This window comes from Ornithorhynchus anatinus, chromosome X5, assembly GCF_004115215.2.
Source record: "Ornithorhynchus anatinus isolate Pmale09 chromosome X5, mOrnAna1.pri.v4, whole genome shotgun sequence".
In the NCBI taxonomy this organism is placed as follows: Eukaryota; Metazoa; Chordata; class Mammalia; order Monotremata; family Ornithorhynchidae; genus Ornithorhynchus; species Ornithorhynchus anatinus.
The window spans coordinates 28,620,291-28,632,603 of record NC_041753.1 but is presented as its reverse complement, the minus strand read 5'-3'; positions in this window follow the sequence as shown (position 1 = coordinate 28,632,603).

Sequence of the window (12,313 nt, the reverse complement as noted above, 5' to 3'; positions counted from 1 at the left end):
CCATCATCGACCTCTGGCTTACGTCCTACCGCTGGAAGGCCCTGGAATGCCCTCCCTCCTCACATCCGCCAAATAACTCTCTTCCCCTCTTCAGAGCCCTACTGAGAGATCACATCCTCCAAAAAGCCTTCCCAGGCTGAGGTTCCCCTTTCCCTCTCCTCCTCCTCCCCTCCCCCCCACCCTCTGCTCTTCCCCCTTCCCCTCTCCTCAGCACTGTGCTCATTTGTATATATTATTTATCACCCTATTTATTTTGTTAATGAGGTGTACATCCCCTTGATTCTATTTATCTTGATGATGTCTTGTTTTTGTTTTGTTCTGTTTTGCTTTGCTGTCTGTCTCCCCCGTTTAGACTGTGAGCCCGTCATTGGGCAGGGATTGTCTCTAACAGTTGCCGAATTGTACATTCCAAGCACTTAGTACAGTGCTCTGCACATAGTAAGCGCTCAATAAATACTATTGAATGAATGAATGAATAAAATACGCAGAGCATAATTCTCGACTTGCAGAGGGGAACTCATAAGGAGTTCCAAAAAGCATGGTCACAACTTCCCATTCATTCATTCATTCGTTCAATCGTATTTATTGAGTGCTTACAGTGTGCAAAGCACTGTACTAAGAGCTTGGGAGAGTACAATACAACAATAAACAAACATGTTCCCTGCCCACAACAAGCTTACATGATCCAACCACTCAGGCAATTTCTTGATTGTACCATTAGGGAGAAAGCTGATCCCAGAAAGCCCTTTCTCAATGCCTAGTAAAGTGAGTCTTATTAGAAAGTGCTGGTTTTGGAGACAAAGGGTTTATATAAATTTGCCTGTGCGTGTGTCTGTGTGTGTTGGTGTGATCTGTGTTTGTATGGGTGTGGATGAATGGTCAATGTGAGACCCACAGCATCATTCACACCCTGCAGGCAAAAAGATCATGTTTGGTTGTGCTGTCATTCAGTAGCTGGCTGTTTTTGCTTTTTCTTCCTTGTTTCATGATCCTCTCGAGCATCCACTTGTTCAAAAAGCCACTATTTTCTGGATTGCGGGGCACTCTGCTCATCTTTCTGCTGCAGCTGTGTCCACACTTTTAACTGTGATGCCGTATCTTGTAAGGTTTCCCTTTACTGCATCTTTAAATTGTTTCCTCTGCCCCCCTTGTCAGTTGCACCTTTGCCGCTCACTACTGTCACCTGTTTTTGCAATGATTCAACTCTATAATTCTATCATTTATATCATTTATTCAATTGTTTTAAAATTAATAACATCTTCAAATGAAACCAGGTTAAAGTAGAAATATAGGAAACACCAGAACTGTTGATACACACAGAGATGAGTCTAAAACATCTGTGTATTCAATGCCTGGCTCAAAACCTCCTGGAACAGTCAAGCATTTGAGAAACCAATAACATCTACTTAAACGCACACTGGAGCTACTGATGAATAATTCATCACTGACTATACATTAGCATCTTTATTGTAAACAAGAATTTATTTCAAACTCTTCTAAACTTTATTTCTCAAATGGTGTATGTAAAGTAATTTGCACCCCCACTATAAACACAATCCAATTTTGGAATATATAAATGACTAAACAAAGTAAGGAAAAATAAGAAAAGTTAAGAGAAACCATCATTATCTCATGACCCATAAAATGGCTTAACTGATTTCCTAAATTTCTTCACCATAAAAAGTCTGATCTTAGACTGTTATCCTAGCTGCGAGAGATGGGTTTTCAAACTGTCCTGAATGGTTTGGCCCAAATAAGTTTATATTATCTGCCTGCATAGAGCTAAAGATGGTGTTAAAAATAAAGTCACAGCCTCATCCAAGTCCCTGAGCAGGCAGGGTTGACCCACTTTACCAGCGCTACCCCTCTTCCCCCTCCCCCTACTCTTCCCCCCACCAAACCCCCTCTTCACCCCCTCCCCCCTTCTCTCTTCCCCACCCATGCTCCATCCCAGTCCTCTTGTCCCACCGCCACCCCTCATCCCCCTCTCCTCGTCCAGGGCCCCGCCACCTCCTTCCCATCCAAACCCTCCCCTCCCCCCGCCCTTCCCCCCCCTCCTCCCCTTGCACCCACAGCTACTTTCAAGTGTGGCCTCTGGAACCCCCGCTCTATTACAGGCAAGCTACCTTTCATCCATGACCTTTTCCTCTCCCGCTCTCTCCTCCTCCTCGCCCTTTCGGAAACGTGGCTCTCTCCCGAAGACACGGTCTCCGCCGCCGCTCTCTCCGGCGGAGGCCTCTCCTTCTCCCACTCCCCCAGACTCACCGGTAAGGGAGGAGGCGTCGGCTTCCTCCTCTCGCCCCGATGCCGCTTCCGCACTATCCCTCCTCCCCCCTCCCTCTCCTTCCCCTCCTTCGAAGCCCATATCATTCGCCTCTACCACCCACTCCAGTTACTTGTCGCCGTCATCTACCGCCCTCCCGGTCCCACCTCCGACTTCTTCAACCACCTTGACCCCTTTCTCACCTTCCTCCTCTCCTTCTCTCTGCCCACTCTGATCCTTGGAGACTTCAACATCCATACGGATGTACCCGACGACTCCTCTGCCGCCCGCCTGCTATCCCTCCTCGACTCTGCCGACCTCCTCCTCCACCATACCGCGCCCACTCACCGACTCAGTCACACCCTCGATCTCGTCATCTCCTACCGCTGCACTATCTCCTCACTCACCAACTCTGAAATCCCTCTCTCTGACCATAACCTTCTCACCTGCCTCATCTCTCACACTCCCTCCCCCTGCAAATCTTCGCTACTGCCCCACAGAGACCTCCGCTCTCTCGATCCCATCCGTCTTTCCAATAGCATCTCGCCTCACCTTGCCGCCCTGTCCTCTCTTCCCACTCTCGACGATCGGGTCTCCGCTCTCAACTCCACCCTCTCTACTCATCTCGACTCTCTCGCCCCCCTTTCCCTCCGCCGCTCTCGCTCCACTAACCCACAGCCCTGGATCACCTCCTCCGTCCGCCTCCTACGCTCCTATGCTCGAGCTGCTGAGCGCTGCTGGCGAAAGTCCAAGCACCGAGCCGACCTCACACACTTCAAATTTATCCTTTCCTGCCTTAACTCTGCCCTCTCCTCCGCCAGGCAAAGCTTCTTCTCCTCCCTCATCGACACCCATGCCCGTCACCCCCGCCGATTGTTCCGGACCTTTAACTCTCTCCTTAGGCCCCCTGTTCCTCCCCCTCCCCCATCTCTCACCCCTAATGATCTGGCCACCTATTTCCTCACGAAAATCAACACGATCAGGTCTGAGCTCCCCAAAGTCACCCCTCCGCCTCTCCCCTCCCCCCCAACAACCCCCTCCCCTACTTTCCCATCCTTCCCTGCAGTATCCTCAGAGGAGATCTCCTCCCTCCTCGCAAGTGCCACCCCCTCCACCTGCGCCTCGGACCCCATTCCCTCTCACCTTAAAACCATCGCCCCTGCCCTCCTCCCTTCCTTAACTTCTATTTTTAACCACTCAATCTCCAAGGGCTCCTTCCCCTCTGCCTTCAAACATGCCCATGTCTCCCCCATCCTAAAAAAACCCGCTCTTGACCCCACTTCCCCCTCCAGTTATCGTCCTATCTCCCTACTACCCTTCCTTTCCAAAATCTTAGAACGAGTCGTCTACAATCGATGCCTAGAATTCCTTAACTCCCATTCTCTCCTAGACCCCCTCCAATCTGGCTTCCGTCCCCTCCACTCTACCGAGACTGCTCTCTCTAAGGTCACCCATGACCTCCTTCTTGCCAAATCCAATGGCTCCTACTCCATTCTGATCCTCCTTGACCTCTCTGCTGCCTTTGACACTGTCGACCATCCCCTCCTCCTCCATACCTTATCTCACCTTGGCTTCACGGACTCTGTCCTCTCCTGGTTCTCCTCTTACCTCTCTGGCCGATCATTCTCGGTCTCCTACGCTGGAGCCTCCTCCCCTCCCATCCTTTAACTGTTGGAGTTCCTCAAGGGTCAGTTCTTGGCCCTCTTCTGTTCTCCATTTACACTCACTCCCTCGGTAAACTCATCCGCTCTCACGGCCTTGACTACCATCTCTACGCAGATGACACGCAGATCTACATCTCCGCCCCTGTCCTCTCCCCCTCCCTTCAGGCTCGCATCTCCTCCTGCCTCCGGGACGTCTCCACCTGGATGTCGGCCCGCCACCTAAAACTCAACATGAGCAAGACTGAGCTCCTCATCTTCCCTCCCAAGCCCGGTCCGCTCCCAGACTTCTCCATCACCGTGGATGGCACGACCATCCTTCCCGTCCCGCAGGCCCGCAATCTCGGTGTCATCCTTGACTCGTCCCTCTCGTTCACCCCACACATCCTATCCGTTACCAAGACCTGCCGGTTTCACCTCTACAATATCGCCAAGATCCGCCCTTTCCTCTCCACCCAAACGGCTACCTTACTATTACGGCTCTCGTTATATCCCGGCTAGACTACTGTGTCAGCCTTCTCTCTGACCTCCCTTCCTCCTCTTCTCGCCCCGCTCCGGTCTATTCTTCACTCCGCTGCCCGGCTCATCTTCCTGCAGAAACGATCTGGACATGTCACTCCCCTTCTTAAACAACTCCAGTGGTTGCCTATCGACCTCCGCTCCAAACAAAAACTCCTCACTCTAGGCTTCAAGGCTCTCCATCACCTTGCCCCTTCCTACCTCTCCTCCCTTCTCTCTTTCTACCGCCCACCCCGCACGCTCCGCTCCTCTGCCGCCCACCTCCTCGCCATCCCTCGGTCTCGCCTATCCCGCCGTCGACCCCTGGGTCACGTCCTCCCGCGGTCCTGGAACGCCCTCCCTCCTCACCTCCGCCAAACTGATTCTCTTTCCCTCTTCAAAACCTTACTTAAAAATCACCTCCTCCTAGAGGCGTTCCCAGACTGAGCTCCTCTTCCCCCTCTACTCCCTCTGCCATCCCCCCTTTACCTCTCCGCAGCTAAAGCCTCATTTTCCCCTTTTCCCTCTGCTCCTCCACCTCTCCCTTCCCATCCCCACAGCACTGTACTCGTCCGCTCAACTGTATATATTTTCGTTACCCTATTTATTTTGTTAATGAATTGTACATCGCCTTGATTCTATTTATTTGCCATTGTTTTTACGAGATGTTCTTCCCCTTGACGCTGTTTAGTGCCATTGTTCTTGTCTGTCCGTCTCCCCCGATTAGACTGTAAGCCCGTCAAACGGCAGGGACTGTCTCTATCTGTTGCCGACTTGTCCATCCCAAGCGCTTAGTACAGTGCTCTGCACATAGTAAGCGCTCAATAAATACTATTGAATGAATGAATGAATGAACATTTGGTCAGGAAATATCACTTCCATGGGGTGAAAAAAAATAGGTTTTTTTAATGGTATTTGTTAAGCGCTTACTATGTGCCACACACTATACTAAGCCCTGGGGTAGATAAAAGATAATCAGTTTTGAAACCTGTATTTATCAAGTGGATGGTAGAATATCAATCACTACAAAATACCTAACCCCAAGGATGATAAGGTAATGTTGTAGTCTACTTAATGTGCCCAGAGTTACCTGCAAATAAATTTGTCACTGAAGCCTGAAGTAGAAAGCACACTTTTTCTCATGCTACCCAGAAATCACACTGCCAGTAGTAAAACTTCACACACTGAAATGAATAATGAAGCCACCAGGTGGGAAAGTTGATAATGGAAAAGACACATAGCACATGAACTGTGATTAGCATTGGTTTATGTGCAAAAGGTCTGGAAGATGAATTTACTCCTAATAATTGAAAATATAATTTACTCAAGGAATGGCTTATCCAAATTTAGCCCAACATTTTGAGTTTGGATTCTCTCAAATGAAGATAGTAATGTTGGTATTTGTTAAGTGCTTACTATGTGCAGAGCACTGTTCTAAGCACTGGGGGGAGATACAGGGTCATCAGGTTGTCCCACGTGAGGCTCACAGTTAATCCCCATTTTACAGATGAGGTAACTGAGGCACAGAGAAGTCAAGTGACTTGCCCACAGTCAAACAGCTGACATGTGGCAGAGCCAGGAGTCGAACCTGTGACCCCTGACTCCGAAGCCCGGGCTCTTTCCACTGAGCCACACTGCTTCCAGTGTGAAGATGTACTAGTCAACTTCTTGTGTTTCCTGATTTCCCCCAGCTAGGCTACCTGAGACAATTGGGAGATCTCATCCCACCTGGGATGAAGTTAGGTCAGACACATTTTCAGCTGGGATAAAGATGGAATTGGAGGGGGGGGGAGTTCAGTTTTTCCAGAAGGGATCGACTGATTTTGGATTGGCCCTTCAGTTTTGCTACTCCCCTTGCCTCCCCACTTATCATTGCAAAACCTCCTAAAGAGTTACCTCCTCATTGAGTCATTCCCTGACAGACTTCCCTCACCTTCCCAGTCATGCCATCCCATCATCCACCTCAGGACTCACATTTTTATTGTTTCATTCTTTATTGTTTGGAAAGCAGCATGGCCTAGTGAAAAGATCATGGGCTTGGGGGTCAGAAGACCAGGCTTCTAATTCTGGCTCCATCACTTACTGTTTGATCATGGGGCTTCTCTGTGCCTCACTTAACTTCTCTGTGCCTCCATTCCTTCATCCGTAAAATGGGGATTCAATACCTGTGTTCTCTCCTACTTAGAATGTGAGTCCTATGTGGGACCTGATTATCCAGTATCTATCCCAGTGGTTAGTATTATTCATTCATCCAATCACATTTATTGAGCGCTTACTGCGAGAAGAGCACTGTATTAAGTGCTTGGGAGAGTACAATACAACAATAAACAGGCACATTCCCTGCCCACAACAAGCTTATAGTCCAGAGGGGAGTGTTTGGCACATAGTAAGCGCTTAAACAAATACCACAATTATTATTAGTGATTGTTCTATTCTTCTCTGTCTATTCTTTATATCTATTTGCTCATCTTAATCATAACATTTGTTCAAGTGCTTAGTACAGTGCCAAGCACTTAGTACAGTGCTCTGCACATAGTAAGCACTCAATAAATACTATTGAATGAATAAATCTGTTCGCCTATACCTATCATCCAACCCACCTCCCCATTAAATTTGAAACTCTACAAGGGCAAAATTTGTGTCTTTTGCTTCTTTTGTATGTTTCCAAATGCTTACTAGGCCCTAAATAAATGATGTGAATGCTGCTTTATGGAAATAAATTGGACAGGTTTATTGCCAAATATGAAATTAATTTCCTCTGGAATGGTTCCTTGAAGAGTTTCCAGTTTCAAGAAAAGGGGGTCTGTCCCCATCTCATCAGTGTAACACACAGGCTTATTGATTCTTTGGAAAAGGAAGTCTTCAAAATGCTGTAAAAAGGGGACGAGATATATTACTTTAATAAATCAAAAAATCGTCACCACCATAGAAATTGGGGAGTCAGCATAGTCTGGTGGAAAGAGCACAGGGCTGGGAGTCAGGAGCTCCAGGGTTCTAGTCCCAGCTCTGCCACTGGCTTACTGTGTTACCTTGGGCAAGTCACTGAAGGTCTCTTGGCCTCAGCTTCCTCATATGTAAATTGGAAGATGAGAGAGATTGTGAGCCTCGTATTTACATTAATGTCTGTCTCCTCCTCTAGACTGTAAGCTCACTGCGGACAGGGAACGTGTCTGTTATATTGTTATACTGTACTTTCCCAAGCACTTAGTACACTGCTCTGTACACAGTGAGCACTCAATAAATAAGATTGACCAACTAATTGACTTGTACGGGATAGGGGCTGTATCCGATCTGATTATCTTGTATCTACCCCGATGCTTAGCATACAGTAAGTGTTTAACAAATGCCACAGTCAAAACCACCACCACACAACTTCTTGCTTTGTAAGTTAACCCAAACTCCTATTATAACCATCCAGCCTGAAAAAATGTACACATCGAGAAGAGTAGCAGATTCTTACTGGATAGGCATTGCTTCATTCAGCCTGGGAGAGATGTCAGGATGTCAGGAGCCAGGCAAGGAAGCAACGGTGGAGCCCAGGGGCCAGAGAGAGGCAGGGCCAGCCCAGGATGAAATTGGAAAGCTTGAGTTGGCATGGTCAGTCAGGCAGAGGGATAGTCAGACTGCAGGCGAAGTAGCTGGGGCAAAGGCCGGAAACTAGGCCTCATGGAGGCAAAACAGAAAAGACAAAGAGACAGAACAACAGGACAGACAGCATTCAAAACATAAGGCATGGTAATCAACGGTCAGGACTAGCAAAAGGTAAGCAAGAATCTGCAGAAAGTCTGTCCCCATCTCTGTGACAAAACCCCTCTAAATAAAGAAGTCTTTTCTGAATGGCCCAACCGTCTCAAAGCCTAGAAATGCTTAGCCCATGAGATAGCATCCAAAGGATTAACAAAACAAGCAGAAATTTGAATGCATGTAGAGATCTTTGGAGGTTGTCAGTCTTTTAATTGATTGATCACACAAATCATAGAACTAATAGTTAACTAGTTCATTTCACCCTGCTAACCAAAGCTTTTTAGCATACCCAGCTATGGACGGGGATGAATTAGCAGTTTAAGTTTCATGTGCTTTTCTAGAATGGTATTGTAATAATCGTTAAAAAGTCATTTACGGTAGTTTGAAAACAGATTTCATAAAGAAGCATCCAGCTACAAAGGAAAACACACTCTGCCTTCAATTGTTTATCTTCATGATACATTCTTAAAAGAAAATAGAGTAGGCATTTCAAGCGAGCCCATTTGTGGCTTCTTCATGTCTATAATCCGAAAGCCAGTTGGAAAACAGCAATGGTTACCCATCATGGTATGTACTCTACAAAAAGCACCAATCCCTCATTTTTTCTAATGGCCTTCCTTATTATGGCAGTTGCCTGCCCTGAGCTTTGCCTGAAGGGGATACTTTTGGCTGGGTTAATGTATGTGTTTGCTCCATATAACTGCATGTTGAAGAAATGACTTTGATCTACTTCCATGGTTTTCCCTTGTTCTTCCCCATCTGGGTGAGGAAATCTTAACCTAGCATTAGCTGATCCACAGCTTGACCTGAGAGGGAGCTCATGGTACAGATTCAGGAATGGAGTTTTGTTCTCTCTGTTTCTTCATCCTAATATTTTGGCCCACAGATACGTAATGGTAGTGTCCTGCGGCCCCGTGTGCATTTGATCAGAACTCAAGAGAAAGCTGAGTTCCTACAGTACACTAATTCAATTTAATAAGAAAGCTTTGCTCTAGAAGTCAGTGAAAGCAAGCAACATAGACATCAGATCCTGGCTGTATATCATGATTCTCATGAAGAGCAGTAGGGCTTAGCAGAAAGAGTCCAGGCCTGGGAGTCACAAGACCTGAGTTCTAATCCAGACTCCACCACTTCCCTGCTGTGAACTTGGGCAAGTCACTTAACTTCTCTGTGCCTCAGTTTCCTTATAGGTAAAATGGGGATTCACTACTTGTCTTCCTTCCAACTAAAATGGGGAGCCCTATGTGGGACTGAGACTGTGTCCACCCTGATTAACTTGTATCTACCCCCATGCTTAGCACAGTGCTTGGCACCTATAAGGTGATTAACATATACCATCGTTATTATGAATTACCCATGCACTTGGATTTATACCCTTTATTCACCCCACCCTCAGCCACAGAGCACTTACATACATATCTATAAATTTTTTATTCATGTTGACGTCTGTGTGTAAGTTCGTTTTGAACGGGGAACAAGTCTACGAACTCTTGTTATATTATACTTTCCTAAGCATTTTGTACAGCGCTCTTCACATAGTAAGTGCTCAATAAATATGATCAATTGAGTCATTTGTCAGTTCAAATCCACAAAGAGAGTACCAGATATGAAATCATAGTTGTTCCTTACTGATTTAAGCCTGTGCTTCCCCGCAAATCCTTCCTCTTTTTTTATGGTATTCGTTTAGTGCTTACTATGTGTCAAACACTGTTCTCAACACTGGGGTAAGTACAAGCTAATTAGGTCAGACACAGTCCCTGTCTCACAGGTTCTTCTCCAAACCAATTCTCTTAGCAAGTTTTCTTGGGTCTTCCACCCCAAAGTCAAGTTTTCGGGTTTGGAAGAAAAAGTAAAAAAGAAAAAGAACCAAAATCCTATGGTTCATTCATTCATTCATTCAATAGTATTTATTGAGCGCTTACTATGTGCAGAGCACTGTACTAAGCGCTTGGGATGGACAAGTCGGCAACAGATAGAGACAGTCCCTGCCGTTTGACGGGCTTACAGTCTAATCGGGGGAGACGGACAGACAAGAACAATGGCACTAAACAGCGTCAAGGGGAAGAACATCTCGTAAAAACAATGGCAAATAAATAGAATCAAGGCGATGTACAATTCATTAACAAAATAAATAGGGTAACGAAAATATATACAGTTGAGCGGACGAGTACAGTGCTGTGGGGATGGGAAGGGAGAGGTGGAGGAGCAGAGGGAAAAGGGGAAAATGAGGCTTTAGCTGCGGAGAGGTAAAGGGGGGATGGCAGAGGGAGTAGAGGGGGAAGAGGAGCTCAGTCTGGGAACGCCTCTAGGAGGAGGTGATTTTTAAGTAAGGTTTTGAAGAGGGAAAGAGAATCAGTTTGGCGGAGGTGAGGAGGGAGGGCGTTCCAGGACCGCGGGAGGACGTGACCCAGGGGTCGACGGCGGGATAGGCGAGACCGAGGGATGGCGAGGAGGTGGGCGGCAGAGGAGCGGAGCGTGCGGGGTGGGCGGTAGAAAGAGAGAAGGGAGGAGAGGTAGGAAGGGGCAAGGTGACGGAGAGCCTTGAAGCCTAGAGTGAGGAGTTTTTGTTTGGAGCGGAGGTCGATAGGCAACCACTGGAGTTGTTTAAGAAGGGGAGTGACATGTCCAGATCGTTTCTGCAGGAAGATGAGCCGGGCAGCGGAGTGAAGAATAGACCGGAGCGGGGCGAGAAGAGGAGGAAGGGAGGTCAGAGAGAAGGCTGACACAGTAGTCTAGCCGGGATATAACGAGAGCCCGTAATAGTAAGGTAGCCGTTTGGGTGGAGAGGAAAGGGCGGATCTTGGCGATATTGTAGAGGTGAAACCGGCAGGTCTTGGTAACGGATAGGATGTGTGGGGTGAACGAGAGGGACGAGTCAAGGATGACACCGAGATTGCGGGCCTGCGGGACGGGAAGGATGGTCGTGCCATCCACGGTGATGGAGAAGTCTGGGAGCGGACCGGGCTTGGGAGGGAAGATGAGGAGCTCAGTCTTGCTCATGTTGAGTTTTAGGTGGCGGGCCGACATCCAGGTGGAGACGTCCCGGAGGCAGGAGGAGATGCGAGCCTGAAGGGAGGGGGAGAGGACAGGGGCGGAGATGTAGATCTGCGTGTCATCTGCGTAGAGATGGTAGTCAAGGCCGTGAGAGCGGATGAGTTTACCGAGGGAGTGAGTGTAAATGGAGAACAGAAGAGGGCCAAGAACTGACCCTTGAGGAACTCCAACAGTTAAAGGATGGGAGGGGGAGGAGGCTCCAGCGTAGGAGACCGAGAATGATCGGCCAGAGAGGTAAGAGGAGAACCAGGAGAGGACAGAGTCCGTGAAGCCAAGGTGAGATAAGGTATGGAGGAGGAGGGGATGGTCGACAGTGTCAAAGGCAGCAGAGAGGTCAAGGAGGATCAGAATGGAGTAGGAGCCATTGGATTTGGCAAGAAGGAGGTCATGGGTGACCTTAGAGAGAGCAGTCTCGGTAGAGTGGAGGGGACGGAAGCCAGATTGGAGGGGGTCTAGGAGAGAATGGGAGTTAAGGAATTCTAGGCATCGATTGTAGACGACTCGTTCTAAGATTTTGGAAAGGAAGGGTAGTAGGGAGATAGGACGATAACTGGAGGGGGAAGTGGGGTCAAGAGCGGGTTTTTTTTAGGATGGGGGAGACTTGGGCGTGTTTGAAGGCAGAGGGGAAGGAGCCCTTGGAGATTGAGTGGTTAAAAATAGAAGTTAAGGAAGGGAGGAGGGCAGGGGCGATGGTTTTAAGAAGGTGAGAGGGAATGGGGTCCGAGGCGCAGGTGGAGGGGGTGGCACTTGCGAGGAGGGAGGAGATCTCCTCTGAGGATACTGCAGGGAAGGATGGGAAAGTAGGGGAGGGGGTTGTTGGGGGGGAGGGGAGAGGCGGAGGGGTGACTTTGGGGAGCTCAGACCTGATCGTGTTGATTTTCGTGAGGAAATAGGTGGCCAGATCATTAGGGGTGAGAGATGGGGGAGGGGGAGGAACAGGGGGCCTAAGGAGAGAGTTAAAGGTCCGGAACAATCAGCGGGGGTGACGGGCATGGGTGTCGATGAGGGAGGAGAAGAAGCTTTGCCTGGCGGAGGAGAGGGCAGAGTTAAGGCAGGAAAGGATAAATTTGAAGTGTGTGAGGTCGGCTCGGTG